This window comes from Miscanthus floridulus, chromosome 5 (assembly GCF_019320115.1).
Source record: "Miscanthus floridulus cultivar M001 chromosome 5, ASM1932011v1, whole genome shotgun sequence".
Lineage (NCBI taxonomy): Eukaryota > Viridiplantae > Streptophyta > Magnoliopsida > Poales > Poaceae > Miscanthus > Miscanthus floridulus.
Window position 1 is genome coordinate 112,399,692 of NC_089584.1, and position 15,365 is coordinate 112,415,056.

At 50.0% G+C, this 15,365-nt stretch overlaps 1 pseudogene; it reads right to left on the reverse strand.

Annotated features, from left to right (window-relative positions):
* Positions 1-621: 621 nt before the first annotated feature.
* LOC136455132 (cyanidin 3-O-rutinoside 5-O-glucosyltransferase-like) lies at positions 622-14,881 on the reverse strand (annotated as a pseudogene).
* Positions 14,882-15,365: the final 484 nt, after the last annotated feature.

Genomic DNA, 15,365 nt, shown 5'->3' on the forward strand with positions numbered 1-15,365 from the left:
AACTTCGGGGAGACCAGGTACTCCTACTGGGAGCTCGCCCCTCCGGCCAACCGGACGATGGCATCGCGAGGCTCAACGGGTCTGGGGCTGAGAATGCTGGACCTGCAGGGAGTGACAGGTGGCGCAGATCACGCCGCCGGTGAAGAAACCACCGTTAGCTTCCTGGCACTTGGCGAACGATGGCAACCGGGTGATGTACTACTACGACACTCAGCACCAGAAGTTCAGGGGCCTCGTACAGGGCACTCGGTTCTGCGAGCTCCCTCTCTCCTGCACGTCCCACGAGGTCTGCTCATTCCGCCGGGAATTCAAGGCTTCTCCGAGTATACGCCGACGCGGCCGCCGGCGCGCCGCCGGAAACGCCAGCTGCGATAAAGCGTGTATGGTCCACTTGAGGGGCGTCACCCACGGTGCTCCCGGACCCGCCGTCTCGCGGCTGACCAACGTGACGCTCCGGGAGTGCGTGGTGCAGTGCGCAGCGCAACCTCTCGTGCAACGCGCCGCACTCTACTACGTGAAGGGACGACGCCGCGTCGTCGCTGCGGCCGAGCACGGCGTGTGTTCGCACGACACGCTGACGGCGGGGGCCAGGGAGGGTGACTGATGGGAGCCGCCGGTACGCTACTGGGTGAAGTTCCCTGCAGCATCAGGAGGAGGTGACGAGGACCGACGGACGATGACAGTTTCCGCCGGCAACCTTACAACTAGCACGATATTGGTGATCTGCGGGGCGATCGACGGGTGGTTGTGCGCCTTGGTGTTTGTGGTGCTCGTAGCCCTTGTATTTTCGCACGGCTTCGTAAGGCTCGCGGCGCCGCGGTGGACAGAGTTGTCGAGCTCCAAGAGGGGCGAGGCCGAGGGCGGCCGGGGAGCAAAAACGACACCGACAGTAATGGGGTCCGAACACAAACTGATTGAACCACTGTTCGGGGATATAAGGACTGCATACTTCGAATGTCAATAGATGGTTGCGGTTTTGTAATTGCTTTTTAGGAAAAGCTATGTTTCACACAGGGGTATTGGCTCTACGTCGCAAAAAAAAGGGGGTATTTGGCTCTACTGCCCACACCCGAAGTTTTTGTGATATTTTGATGATGGTTGACAAAATGTGCACATTACACAATAATGCATACATGTAAACGTGGACTAAACATATTGGAATTTGTAAATGCTTCTATTAGGGAGTTCGGAAACACATCCACCATTGACACGACATCTCAGATCTACCAGCTGAATGAGTGCAACCCCGACGCCCCACTCAGTTGTCTCCCCCCTACCACTTCACTCGTACACCCCGGCATCTGCATTTCACTCACTAAACCACCTTGCCCACCGATCGAGTTTCCTAACTGGCTACCTCAACATCACACTTCCACTCATTGACGATGTGAGTATTGTGACTGCTCAGGTTTGTGTGGAGGATTGCCGTAAAAAGATCGAGACGGTGGCGATTGAGCCAGACTTGGCGCATGGACCAGTACGTGGACGTCTTGGAGTTGGAGTACTAAGAGCCGGTTTGGTACGGGTGCTGGAATGGCTCCTCAAGCACATGTAGGGTGTGCCTATATTTCTTTACTAGCTCCGTCGTACTTGTATTTGTTTTGGTAATCAACTTGTGTCGTTGCCATTTTATGCTAGCTTGGTGTGTGAGGTACACTATCACACAAGCTCCTAGACACGACCGACATACAGCTTTCACTTGAAAATCAATATTCCTTTTCTTGAGTAATGGAAATCTTATTTGAGAATAAAATTGCATACATGCGCAATTTAGGGTATACATAAAAAAAAGAGAGCCTATAAAAAATATCATAGAAGAGCTAGGAAGGGACCTCCTATAGTCGTATCCACCTTTCTTGTGAAATGTGCCTTCACGAGTCGGACATCACAATATCACATTGAGGTGAGCATATGCAGGGATTCAGCCATGGAACCATCAAGCCTAATAAAAAAAAACTTTAGGGCCTGATTGATTTGCAACCAAAATTTGTCATGCCATAGATTTGGCCAGCCAAAGTTAGGTAAAAAAAATTGCTATGAATTTTGTAAGCTAAACGTGAGAGGTTAAACAAGTTTTGGTAGCAAAACAAACAATAGCCAAAATAATGGCTCGCCAATTCTTAGCATGACAATTTTTGGCCGCAAACCAATCATGCCCTAATATTTCTTTTCGATACTCATTTTGAAAAACTACACTGAAAATTTTTCCCAAAGTACTCCAACATTTTAGAAAAAGTACTTCAATATTTTTTTTTTGTGAAAAATAATGTCAGGCAAATGAATATTTTTATTTAACACAGTACTCCTACGTTAAAAACGTTGAGGTAGCATCATTTTTAAGAAATATAAAATATATCATATGCATCTTATTTTGCTCCCTCAACTATAGCAACGCAATTCAAATATATATGTGATTTAATTAAGAGAAAAGGCCACTCAAATATTGTGATTCATATTCTTATTCAACTTCCTAGCTCAATCGGTAAATCCGCTCCGTGTATCTCCTAGCCACCTAGGGCGTCTGTAATAGCAATTCAATGCAAGTAGAAAAGTTGTAAAAAAATGCAAGGAGAAAAGGTATCCATTTAATCACAAAAATTGACATTTGAGTCGAATCATGACTCGATCGTATATTGGATAGCACAAAGGAGTTGTTATCCCTGACAAATGATAGTAGTAAGCGTAGGACGGAGACTGACAGGTGGGATGAACTCATTTTTAACTTTGCGGAGAATCTGACTCCAAATCATCACTCGCTAAGACTCTCTACTATAATAGATTAATCAAAATTATACTAGATCTCTCGAGAAAAACATATATTTGATGTGTGATGCCATGCTTTTCACCCTCCACGTGTACTCCGCGTGCTTCAGAGCAGCCCCACGGTCACAGCCATGGTTCGATCCTCCTCTTCATCAGTATATTTTCCACGAAAAAACAAACATCGTCCGCGCATGGGACGCCTCTCCTCTCCCTGTACCGACCTCCTTTCTCCGGGACTTTTATATTTTTACCATTATAAAGATTGTCACTCATCCGAATATCACTCTTAGAATGACACTTACAGCTTTACCAGATGAGAGAAGTTTTAGTTTCAGATTTACCACATTGTGCATGTGGCATGCCATGCCAGCTCGACACGCTGGCATGAGCACGTGAAATGTCGTTGCTACCCCTGCCTTGCTCCTCTCTCTCCATTCTCGACAGCTGGGTCCCGCGACACCTGTCACTTCTAGGTGGACTCCACTCGTCAGCTTCGTCTTCCAGCTCCAGCGCCTGGATGGGAGACACGAAGCACCCCACCAACGGGTGCGCCAGCATCCGCTGCTGGTCGCACCACTCCACCACCATCCCCACCGCCGTTGCCGCCATCAGGCAGAGGTCGTCCACCTCCTCGGCGCGGCCCTCCCTGCAGTAGGGTCGCCCGCCGGCTTGCAGCCCGTGGAGGACCTCCTCGGCCTGCCGTCTCGTGTATCCCAGCAAGCTCCCGAACGAGAGCTAGACGACGAACTTCTACGCCGCCGTCTCATCGTGCTGGAAGAGATGGATCTGTGCTAATTCGCTTGCTTCATCGTTCTTCAATGGAAGTGGAACTGTCGGACCGACGACAAAGACGTCCATGTATGGCTGGAGTGCTTGCAGTGCAACGTCTTCCAGCGCGCCGAACGTGTTCACCAGAACCGCCGGCTTCTCCTCGTCGATCTGCTAAAACAGCTCGTCCATTGATTGGAGCACCATCTTGGACAGGCCGTCCTTTGTCTTCCCGGTGAAGAAGAAGCTCGGCATGTCGCGGGTTCTAAGAGGGCGTAGCATGCCTAGAAGAGTGACCTCATCATCGGACCTCAGGTTTCCGCTTGTCTCATGCTGGCCGGCAGCGGCGAGGAGGCAGAGGAGCTCGTCGTGGCCGTGGAAGTAGTGGTAGTACGTGGAGAGAACGGTCGCTGGTTGGATCCAGTAGATGGCCAGCGAAAGGCCGTGCGCATGGGCGACCTTGCCGACCACCGACATGCTCAGGGTGCACACCACGCAGGTCATCGGTGGCTGGCCGCTACTGGCTGTGGCTGCGAGGCGGCTGACGACGGTGGAGAGGGTTCTGAAGTTGGCTTCATGGCGCCATGCCCTGTCTTCTAAGTCGGTGGGCCAAGTCCCATCGTCTATGCCGTCGGAGAATGGGAGGTAGGAGAGGAGGGGAACATGCGGCGGTGGCCGGAGAGCGGGATCGAGAGGGTGGCCGTGTAGCCGCTGGTCTGAGCTAGGCGATGCGCGAGCGTGCATGTAGGGTTGACATGGCTAGTGGCCTTGCATGCTATAGGTCACCACGAGGAAGTGCCTTGCATGGAGTGGCTGGATAGATTGGCCGATTGACTGTCTCCCATCCAGGTGATGGAGCTGGAAGACGAAGTTGACAAGTGGGGTCTACCTAGAAGTGACAGGTGCCGCGGGACCTAGCTATCGGGAATGGAGAGAGAGGAGCAAGGTAGGGGTAGCAACGATATTTCACGTGCTCATGCCAGCTGTCGAGCTGGCATGGCATGACACATGCGCAAATGTGGTAAATCTGAAACTAAAACTTCTCTCATCTGGTAAAGTTGTAAGTGTTATTCTAAGAGTGATATTTGGATGAGTGACAATCTTTATAATAGTAAAAATGTAAAAGCCCCCCTTCTCCTCATCGCCCTCATCTCTCTTCTAGATCGGTTGCATCACGAGCAGATCACCACCGTGCGGGCGAGAGCGAGAGCTCCACTCCGCCGCCACTGCTCCCTCGCTATAGATCTATCCCCTTCCCTTGATTTGTTCCTATGGCCGCTGCCGCGAGCCCACGATTCTTATCACTACCATGCCCACGCTGTCGTAGGACCCGCCACGTCTACCTCCGTCGCCGGCCCGTAGAGGGCGCCGCGGCCGCAATGCAGCCAGCCAAGGCAGTGGCCGCGAAGGCGGCGATAGTGGAGATGGTTAACCGCATGGGGCTGCCGAGGCCCGATGCAATGGGGATGTTTAGGTGGTTCGGCAGGAAGTACGTCCCCGAATCACTGACCACGCTCGCCACCGAGTTCTAGGTAATGCTAATTTGTCGGTGCTCGAGGATCTATTCGTTGCTTTTTCTCTCTCACTGCCGATTTGGGCACCGTCGTTTAGTGAGAAAATTGTTATTATATGACGAGAAACAATGGGCTTCGCTATTATAGGACTTCAATCGTCGACTTCGCTAAAACAACATTTGAAACGATGACACTTTGTTTTACATGACATTTGGTCCTTTTAATCACTTTTCTCATTTCAAATACATGTATTTTGCCATGGGAGGACCGTATTACCCTTCAGTCATATTCACATAAGAGTGGGCAGGCAGGTGCGTGGGCTGCCTGGCTGCTGCCGCCGTGGCCTTCAATGTGGAAGTCTGTCTTCTTCTTTCTAGCCCGAATCAAAGGGGAAAAGGATTTCCAGTAGCTCTTCTATAGATCAGGCCAAGACAAGGGATGCAACACCAGCTGTGTGGGGTGTACGACCCCGGATACCCATGGCAGACCACATGGGCTGCGCCCCTAGGGGTGGCCCAGCCCACAAGAAGAAGCCTTGTGAGGCACGACTCTGCTCGGCGCCTTTCGCAAGACATCGGGAAGATATCCTGAAGATAATATGAGATCTATTAGGATATGTATGATCCCAAGATTCCTGTAATCAGTTATTACTTTCCGGTTATCTCTTAGATCTAACCAACTTGTAACCCTACCTTCCGGACTATATAAGGCGGGCAGGGACCCCCTCTAAAATCATGGCATATCATACGATAGCTAATACAAACCAACAGACCACAGGAGTAGGGTATTACATCATACTGACGGCCTGAACCTGTCTAACTCATGTGTCTCTGTTGCCTTCTTGTTCTTAATCTCGCGCTCCTCTACCGATCAATCTACCTTCGTGGGATACCCCTCGGAGGACTTCCGACGATATTCTATCGACAGTTGGCGCACCAGGTAGGGGTGTGCATGCTATTTCCTTGTCGAACAAGATGGCTTTTTCTGTAAGTTCTTCATCCCTTCCATAGCTTGGCCAGATCTTCATGGTCAGATCCATCTCATGGGTCATCAACGCTGATGGAGTCGGAGAGCTCCTCGAGCCAGAGCAGATCGGTTCTGCGCCAGCCACCCCTGCACCTGCAACTGTAGATCCGATCTCAGAGGCGATTCTGAGATCTCTTTCGGCAACAACTCGCTGTCCGCTTCCTCGCTACCAGAGGAGGTCGATCAACAACGACGATCTGATCGAATCCATCGATCGGGTCGGACTGAAGCTCGTCGATTGTCTCTCCGTCGCTGAATCAGCACTGGACACTCTGGTTCAGCGCCGACCACCCTCCGATCTAGATCTATCAGAGAGTGCTCGGGAAACTACAAGGGCTATGGCCCTACCCTTCAGATTCTCCAACACCGCTGCCGCTTACCAGCATGCTCTAAGGGGCAAACTCGCTGACTAGATCGCCGTCCAGCTCCCGCCGGCTGTCAACACGCTACACTTAGGCCGGAGCCCTGGGGCGCACCTCCAGACCATCCTGGAAGAAACTCCGGGCTCCGAGTCTCAAGGCTCTACGGAGACCCTCGCCGAAACCTTCTCCGATCAATTTCTCCTCCCACCCTTCCGGGGTGGTGCAATCTTCAACGTCCGCATCGACAGCCCTCCTCGGAACGGCGAAACCGAGGAGGAGCGCGTTGCTCGGGAGAACCGAAATGTCAACCGCGCGCAGCGGCAAGAAAACGAGACAGCCATCGCAAGGGCCGAGGCTACTCGAAATAATCGGCTTGACTCTCAAGGAAGACCGCTCCTGCTCTACCGTGACCTCAACGAGGAATTTCTCCGCGTCGACGGCCATGACGTCTTCAAGACTCCAAGCGCCAATTTGGCAGTAGCCGCCAACGAGCTCACTCGTTTCCCTCAAACGCCTGAGCTCGCCAAGATTGCCGCCATGCTTAAAGCAGGTCACTGTCAGGTCAATGAGATCCGTGAGGATCAGAGACCTTCGTGCTCTACGAGCATGATTCATCGATCAACTGCGCCGAGGTCCAATCACCACCCAAGTCAAAGCCATTTCGCCGACCAATCATTACCTCTCCAAGGGGGACCTGGGGGGCATTGCACCGAACTCCATCACCAACACGACCAAGAGGTCGAACAGGATGCTAGAGTACATCTTAGCAACCTCTGGGATGCACGGTGGCGTATCGAGCACCGTCGCTTTGGTCACCACGAAGACAAAGTACGTCGCCGCCAGGATTATGAAAGGGAGTACGGCAACTCGGACTCAGCCCTCGAGCCTATCCCCGACCACAACGCCGCAGATTATGGTGTTGACAATCCTAAGGGGCCTCCAGCTTTCACAAGGGCACTCTAAATGCTTCAATGGCCCTGTGGTTTTAGGATCACCGGGGTCGAGCCCTACGAAGGAAGAATGAACCCAACTCAGTGGCTGCAGGCTTATGCCACTACCATCCATGCCACGAGAGGAGACACCAGTGTTATGGCAAATTATCTCCCTGTCATGCTCACGCCACCCGCCATGAGCTAGTTCACCAGCCTTGTGCCGAACTCCATCGGCTCGTGGGAAGAGTTGAAGAAAGTCTTCACCGACAACTATATAGCCACGCGTACTCGACTCGGCACGAAGCATGATCTCAGCCACATCAACCAGAAGCCATCTGAGCTCCTCCACAGCTACATCCGGCATTTCTTTGAGATGAGGAACTCTATCCCCAACATCATGGAAGCTAAAGTCATCACCGCCTTTATTCGAGGACTCCACCATCGCGAGCTTCACTCCAAATTCAACTGTAAGCCACCGACTGGTATCGGTGAAATGATAACTACCGCCAACCAGTACGCCGATGTAGAGGAAGCCAAGGTGTGCTTCAACGAGAATGCAGACACTCAGCGACCACCTCACCAATACGACGATCGCCCGACGACCGACGTCACAATGACCGCTGTCCCGATGACCGCAGCTATCATCGCGATAGCGGCCGTGATCGAACAGGAGGACACAGGCCTGACCAAAATCGCCGCCGTTGGCTAGAACACATCTTCGCCGCCACTAATCAACCTCGCGCCAAGCGTAACTATGATGAGCAGTACCAAAAGATACTCGACGGCCCATGCTCTCTTCACAAGAACGCCAAACACAAGATGAAGGACTGCATTGGTCTAGCCAGGGAGTTCTAGGACAAGAGGCTCGACGATGACACCAACAAAGGAATAGGAGGTCGCCGATCGCCTGGGAACAACACCTTTCAGGACCATGATAAGGTGGTCGCCACCATCTTTGGGGGCCTCGCCTCCACTGAGAGTCGAAGGGAACGAAAGCTTGTCGCTCGATGAGTGCTCACCGTCGCTTTAGAAGAAACTACCACTAACCCTAGCTATTGCCCATGGTCTGAGATCCCCATCACCTTCAGTAGGCCCGACTAGTGGGCAGACATACCATATATAGGGCGTTTCCCCCTCGTCCTCGACGCAACCATCCAGAAGGTGCTATTTAGAAAAGTCCTTGTTGATGGTGGCAGTGCTTTGAACCTACTCTTCACCGGAGCCCTAAGGGAGTTGGGCCTCGCGATATCAGATCTCACACCCTCGGACTCCTCCTTCTAGGGTGTGGTACCTAGAAGGGCATTCAGGCCACTTGGAGAGATCACCCTACCAGTACAGTTCGGCATGTCAAGCAACTACCGCATCGAGCATATCAATTTCTACGTCGCCGACTTCAACACCGCCTACCACGCCATACTTGGCTGGCCAGCTCTGGCCAAATTCATGGCCGTGCTGCACTATGCGTATCTGGTGTTGAAGATGCCTTCGCCTGTAGGAGTCCTGGCTCTACGGGCTAACCTTTTTATCGCCTACGCCTGCGAGATAGAGAGTCTCGCTCTCGCTGAAGCCACCGACCTCTCCATCCAGATGGCTAGCGTGGTCGTAGAAGCCAAGACAGTACCCACCGATGACATGGAGATTCCAGAGCTAGAGCTTCCCCGTGCCTCTGCCAAGTTCAAGGAAATCAAGGAGGTCGGCCTCGGCCTCAATGACACCTCCAAGACCATGACGATTGGGGCTCACCTTGACCCCAAATAGGAAAGCACGCTTGTTTCCTTCCTCCGTGCCAACGCCGATGTGTTTGCTTGGAAACCTACAGACATCCGGGGGTACCACGGGAGAAGATCGAACACTCCTTGAATGTCTCGCCGACCGCCAAACTAATCAAGCAGAAACTTCACCGATTTGCGCTAGACAAGAAGGAGGCTATTAGGGTAGAAATAAAATGGCTCTTAGCTGCCGGGTTTATAAAACAAGTGTATCATCCAGATTGGTTAGCAAACCCTATTCTCGTTCGAAAAAGAATAAAGAATGGAAAATGTGCGTTGATTATACCGATCTTAACAAACACTACCCTAAAGACCCCTTCGGCTTGCCTCGGATAAACGAGGTTGTAGACTCTACCGCCAGCTGCTAACTACTCTCTTTCCTTGACTATAACTCCGGCTATCATCAGATCTCCCTCAAGGAAGAAGACCAGATAAAGGCGTTGTTCATTACACCTTTTGGTGCATACTGCTACAAAACTATGTCCTTCGGACTCAAGAATGCTGGGGCTACCTATCAAAGGGCCATTCAGATGTGCCTCGACCAGCAGATCAGCCGCAATGTCAAAGCCTACATCGATGACTTGGTCATCAAAACCAAGACAACTGACAACCTTATTGCCGACCTTGAAGAAATCTTCGCCAATCTGAACAAGTACCGATGGAAGCTAAACCCTTCAAAGTGCATCTTTGGAGTTCCATCCGGTATACTGCTGGGCTACATCATTAGTGCTGGAGGCATTGAGCCTAATCCTGACAAGGTCTCCGCCATCACCAATATGAAATGGCCAACGTGTGTCAAGGATATACAAAAGCTTACAGGTTGCATGGCTACTTTAAGTCGCTTCATATCACGCCTCGGTGAAAAAGGATTACCTTTCTTCAAGCTCCTCAAGGCCTCTGAGCACTTTTCTTGGTCGGAGGAGGCTGACTCAGCTTTCAAGTAGCTCAAGTTGTTCTTAACAAAGTCGCCGATCATGACGGTGCCAAGGCCAGATGAGACTCTGCTAATATACATCGCCACCACTTCTCGCGTCGTGAGCACAACTATCATCGTCGAACGCGAGGAAGCCGGGCACGCTTACAAGGTGCAACGTTCGATCTACTTTATCAGTGAAGTACTTAATGAGCCAAAAACTCATTATCCTCAGGTACAAAAGTTGTTATATGCAATTCTAATTACGTCGCGCAAGCTCCGACATTACTTCGAATACTACAAGATCGCTGTGGTCACTGAGTTCCCCTTGGGGGACATTCTTCACAACAAAGAAGCCAATGGCCGTATCATTAAATGGGCTATTGAGCTTAGCACCTATTCCATTGAATTCAAAAGTAGACCTACCATTAAGTCATAGGCGCTCGCTGACTTCATCGCTGAATGGACCGAGATCCAAGAGCCCATTGTCGCTGCTTGCCCCAAGCACTGGGTGATGTACTTCGACGGCACCCTTTACATCAACGGTGTTGGCGTGGGCATTCTGTTCATTATGCCGACCAAGGATAAGCTATGTTATGTTCTTCGGATATACTTCCCGGTCTCCAATAACGCTGCGGAATACGAAGCATGTCTCCATGGTCTTCGTATAGCCATCGAGCTCGGCGTCAAACGCCTAATGGTGTATGGGGACTCCGCATTGGTTATCAACCAGCTCAACAAAGACTGGTCCTATTCTAGTGAGAAGATGGATGCTTACTGCGTCAAAATCAGAAAGCTTGAAGGAAAATTCTATGGTATTGAATATCACCACGTGGTACGTGACCAAAATCAACACGCCGATCACTTATCCAAGATCGGTTCTTCTCATGCCGTGATCTCGCTAAGGGTTTTTATTCAAGATCTCCTGGCGCTATCCATCAAAGAAGATAAGGAAGTTGAAGAAGTTCCCCCTGCTGAGTAGTTGGTACTTGTGGTACCTTCATCGGTCGCCGATTGGAGGGAGTAATTCATCAAGTACCTCACCAGCGCCGAGGTATCTACAGACAAGACTAAGACTGAACACCTAGTTTGGAGGAGCAAGCTTTACGTGCTGGTGGATGGTAGCTTGATGAGGAAAAGTGTCAAGGAAGGGATACTACAGAAATGCATCACCCAAGAGGAGGGAGCGAAGCTGCTTCTTGAAATTCACTCTGGTTCCTGTGGCAACCATGCGGCCTCGAGAATGTTGGTCGGCAAGGCTTTTCGAGCAACTTTTTAGTGGCCCACAGCCATCACTGATGCAGAAGATCTAGTTCGACGTTGTGAAGGATGCCAATTCTTCGCTAAGCAAGTACACGTACCGGCGCAAGAGCTGCAAACCATCCAGCTTCCTGGCCCTTTACATGCTGGGGACTAGACATGATCGGGCCTTTTAAGCCAGCACCAGGTGGTTTCCAGTATGTGTATGTCTCCATTGACAAGTTCTCCAAGTGGATTGAATATAAACCACTCGTCTCGGTTACTGCAAAAAAGGTAGTTGAGTTCTTTGAGGATATCATCCACAGATTTGGTCTACCAAACAACATCATCACCGATCTTGGAACTACATTTACTGGACATCAATTCTGGGACTTCTGCAAAGACCGTTGCATCTCCATCAAATATGTTTCTGTTGCCCATCCAAGAGCCAACGGTCAAGTTGAACGGGCGAACGGTATGATCCTTGATGCCCTAAAAACGACTATACCAGAAAGAAGAAAAGCACCCGGGCAGATGGCTCAAGGAACTCCTAGCTATAGTCTGGGGACTGCGTACTCAAGCTAGTCACAACACTGGCGTGACTCCATACTTTTTGGTGTACGGCTCAGAAGCCATACTACCAGCGAATGTTACTTTCCGAGCACCTAGAGTAGAAAACTATGATGAAGTGCAGGCCGAGGTTGTTCGGTCTGAGGATGTCGAGAGAGCCGAGGAAGAGCGATTAATCACCTGTGTCCGTACAGCTAAATATCTAGAAGGCTTGTGGAGGTACTACAACCAAAACATCAAAGGTCATTCATTTGCTGTTGGCGATCTCGTTCTACGTAGAAAACAAAATACTAATGGTTTGCACAAGCTCAATTCCCCCTGGGAAGGGCCTTATATCGTTAAAGAGGTTACTCGACCAGGTTCTTATTGCCTAAATAACTTAGATGGATTTGATGTTCTCAACTCGTGGCACATCGAGCACCTTATACGTTTCTATCCTTGAAACACTACAGATATATACTCTACAAATTTTTTATTCAATAATGTACTTTGGTCTCCATAACTTGTCTCCGTTTTGTCTCTATTATGGATTAACAACCACTTATGGTCGTCGAGCTGTATGCTACTTCATAACAAACTCCAGTACATAATCGCCGTAAATACGTCGATCATGATTTCTCCAAAATGCCAAACACTATTTCTCCAAATCGCCGAAAACGATTTCTCCAAATCGCCGCACGATTTCTCCAAAATGCCGACCACGATTTCTCCACATTGCCGACCACGATTTCTGCAAATCGCCGCACGATTTCTCCAAAACACCGACCACGATTTCTCCACATCGCTGACCACAATTTCTCCAAATCACCAAATGATTTCTCCAAATCGCCGACCACGATTTCTCCCCATCGCCGATCATGATTTCTCCAAATCACCAAACACGATTTCTCCAAATCGCCAAACTCGATTTCTCCAAATCGCAGAACAAGTTTTCCATATAGCGAAAACATTTCTTGATTGGAAAGAAACATTTTTTCTTTTCTATTCTCTTCGGAGACGACCCAGTCTTCGACTTCTACCTGCACATGCTACGGGCTCCGCGCTCTGCGTTATGGGTGGTTGGTTGCGGTCCTTTGGTCACACCTGTTTTTCCTACATATCTACGGGCTCCGCACTCGACATTATGGATTATGGGTCAGCCAAGGCCGAGAGTTCAACATAGAATACATTGCTCAGATGCCATTTGTTTTGCCTTTATCTCCAAGTCCGTATAACAGCTGCAGACCTAAACACGTTCAGCGTTGTTTTTTATGGAAAAGACTCAGCCACCAATTTTTCCCAACATGTGCCATGGGCTATGCACTCTACGTCATGGGTGGTCAGCTACGGTTCCTGGCTCATGTCTATTACTCCTACACGTGCATGGGCTCCGCGCTCGATGTTATGGACTATGGGCTGGCCAAGGCCATAGGAATCAGTAGCGGACCAACTGGTCGGATGTTAATTGAACTACGCATAATTGTGTCAGGTTTGAAACCTTGAAGATTATTTCACCGAACTACAAGCAAACTGCATATATTACAAACACCTTATGACAAATATTTGATAAGTACTTGTTTCTTGCGCTATTGTGTTTTCTAATACACAGTCAAGGTTTTACAGATGGTCTTCTATAATCGGATTAATGAGCTTCGCCATCACCATTCGTCTCATCAAATAGGTCTATATCGCCGGCCAACACTTTTGCTGCTTCCTCCACTTCATCCTCTAGCTGCTGGGTCTCCACGTCGCTTAGTCCTTCCATGAAACCACCCTTTATGGATTGAAGGTCAGTGGTCGGATAATGTGACCGGACAACCGCAAGGACATGGGTAGCGACGGTAGTGATGGCATCGCGATTGAAGGTTTTGAAGTTTTCCCATGCTGCCTTGCACCTCTGAATGACGGTGTTAGGTTGTTGCCGCCTGCCGTCATGCTGAGTGGCCATCTTTAGGTTGATGTAGTCAAGCACTAGCTTAATTGCGGCGACTACAGTATCGAAGTTCTCCTTCTAGACTTTGGCCTCCTGCACCAGCACGTCGAATTGTGCTTTGGCTTTATGACAATAACCTATGAGAGTTACAATGATCCGTTATACGAGGAGCTACTACAAAAATGATACCGACCATAAGCAATTCACCTTTCAGCTCCTCAGCAAGCTTGTTTGCCCGCTCTGTTTCCTTTGCCTTTTCTTGGCGAAGTTGATCGATGGTCTAGCGCATCTGGCCGAGCTCAAAATCTTGTTCTACAAGCACAGCAGTTGTTAACGGAACTGAGGCTGTTCAGCAAAACTAAAGTACATTCGTTGATGTATCGTACCTGCTTTCTATTTGGATACACTGTTGAGCTATTCACTTTTCCTCTCCAGCTGCTCAAATGCACATTTTAGTTGGTCGGAGATAGAGGCGAGCTGTTCGGATTAGCTCCGCACTTGCTTGGATGCAGCCGCCAGCTTCTCGGTAAGGACCCCCTTTTGGTATTCCAGGTCCTGTGCATTGGACTCCGCAAGGTCTCGTTCACGTTGGGCTCACTGGATATTCTTCTCCAAGAGGTTTCTGACCTCCTTGAGTTTTTTGTTCTCCGCTGCAAGGGGCTCCATTCGCTTTATTAGCTGGCGACGCTGCTCGACAACTCAAGATATTTCCTGCAACAAATATGATGACATTATTGTTAACCAATGCCAACAAATGACTAGCACTTTTCTAGAAGAAGTATTCACCTTGATCTGTTTCATCACACCAGTAAGGAAAGTCTCCAGTCTCCTAAACTCCTTGGTGGTATCCTCCTCTTCAGCAATTACTATTTCTTCACCGTGCTTTCGGAGGATCCAGACTGCTTGAGGTAGAGGTTCATCGCGTACAATCTCCTCCACCTCGTCCTCTTCCATCGTAGCCGGGGGGACCACCTTGGGGCTCGGTGGTTGGATAGCAGTTTCGACCATGGCCTCCAGAGAATCAAGGACTACCGTCTGTTCATTTGACTCTGAAAGCTTTTTCGCCCCCTTTTCTACCATCACAGAAGGAGCTATCACCGATTTGCTCGCCATTGTAGGCAGCCGTTCGCCGCTAGGAAGTTCACTAGGGGCAGCAATTGGCTCCCCCGCATGCTCCCGAGCACTCGGGGACTCCACCGCTCCAAGACAAGTTTCTGGTCGCCGATCAGTCTAAGCGGGTGGGGCTAGATCTGTTGCTCACCTAGCACTGTGTCAAATCAGTTATTTAGTAACAACATAAGTAAAGAAAATATAGCAAATTAACTACAGCACAAGAGTACCTACGGTTTGGTCTGACGGTTTAGTTTCTTGAACTGGCGGTGCCGACTAGAGCCTCCAGGCGCAGCAGCGAGGTCAACTCCTGTGCTCGGCGGGGGAATTCTCGGCTCCTCCTCGGTCAGCATTATTTCAGTCTGCTGTTCTGAGGTTGCTTTTGTTTGTTGCCCCAGGATCTCCATTGCCCGCACCGTGGGGATTTTGGACGTTTGCTGCATAGTAATACCCTCCGCTCGATGCTCAGGGACTCTCCTTGTCGAAG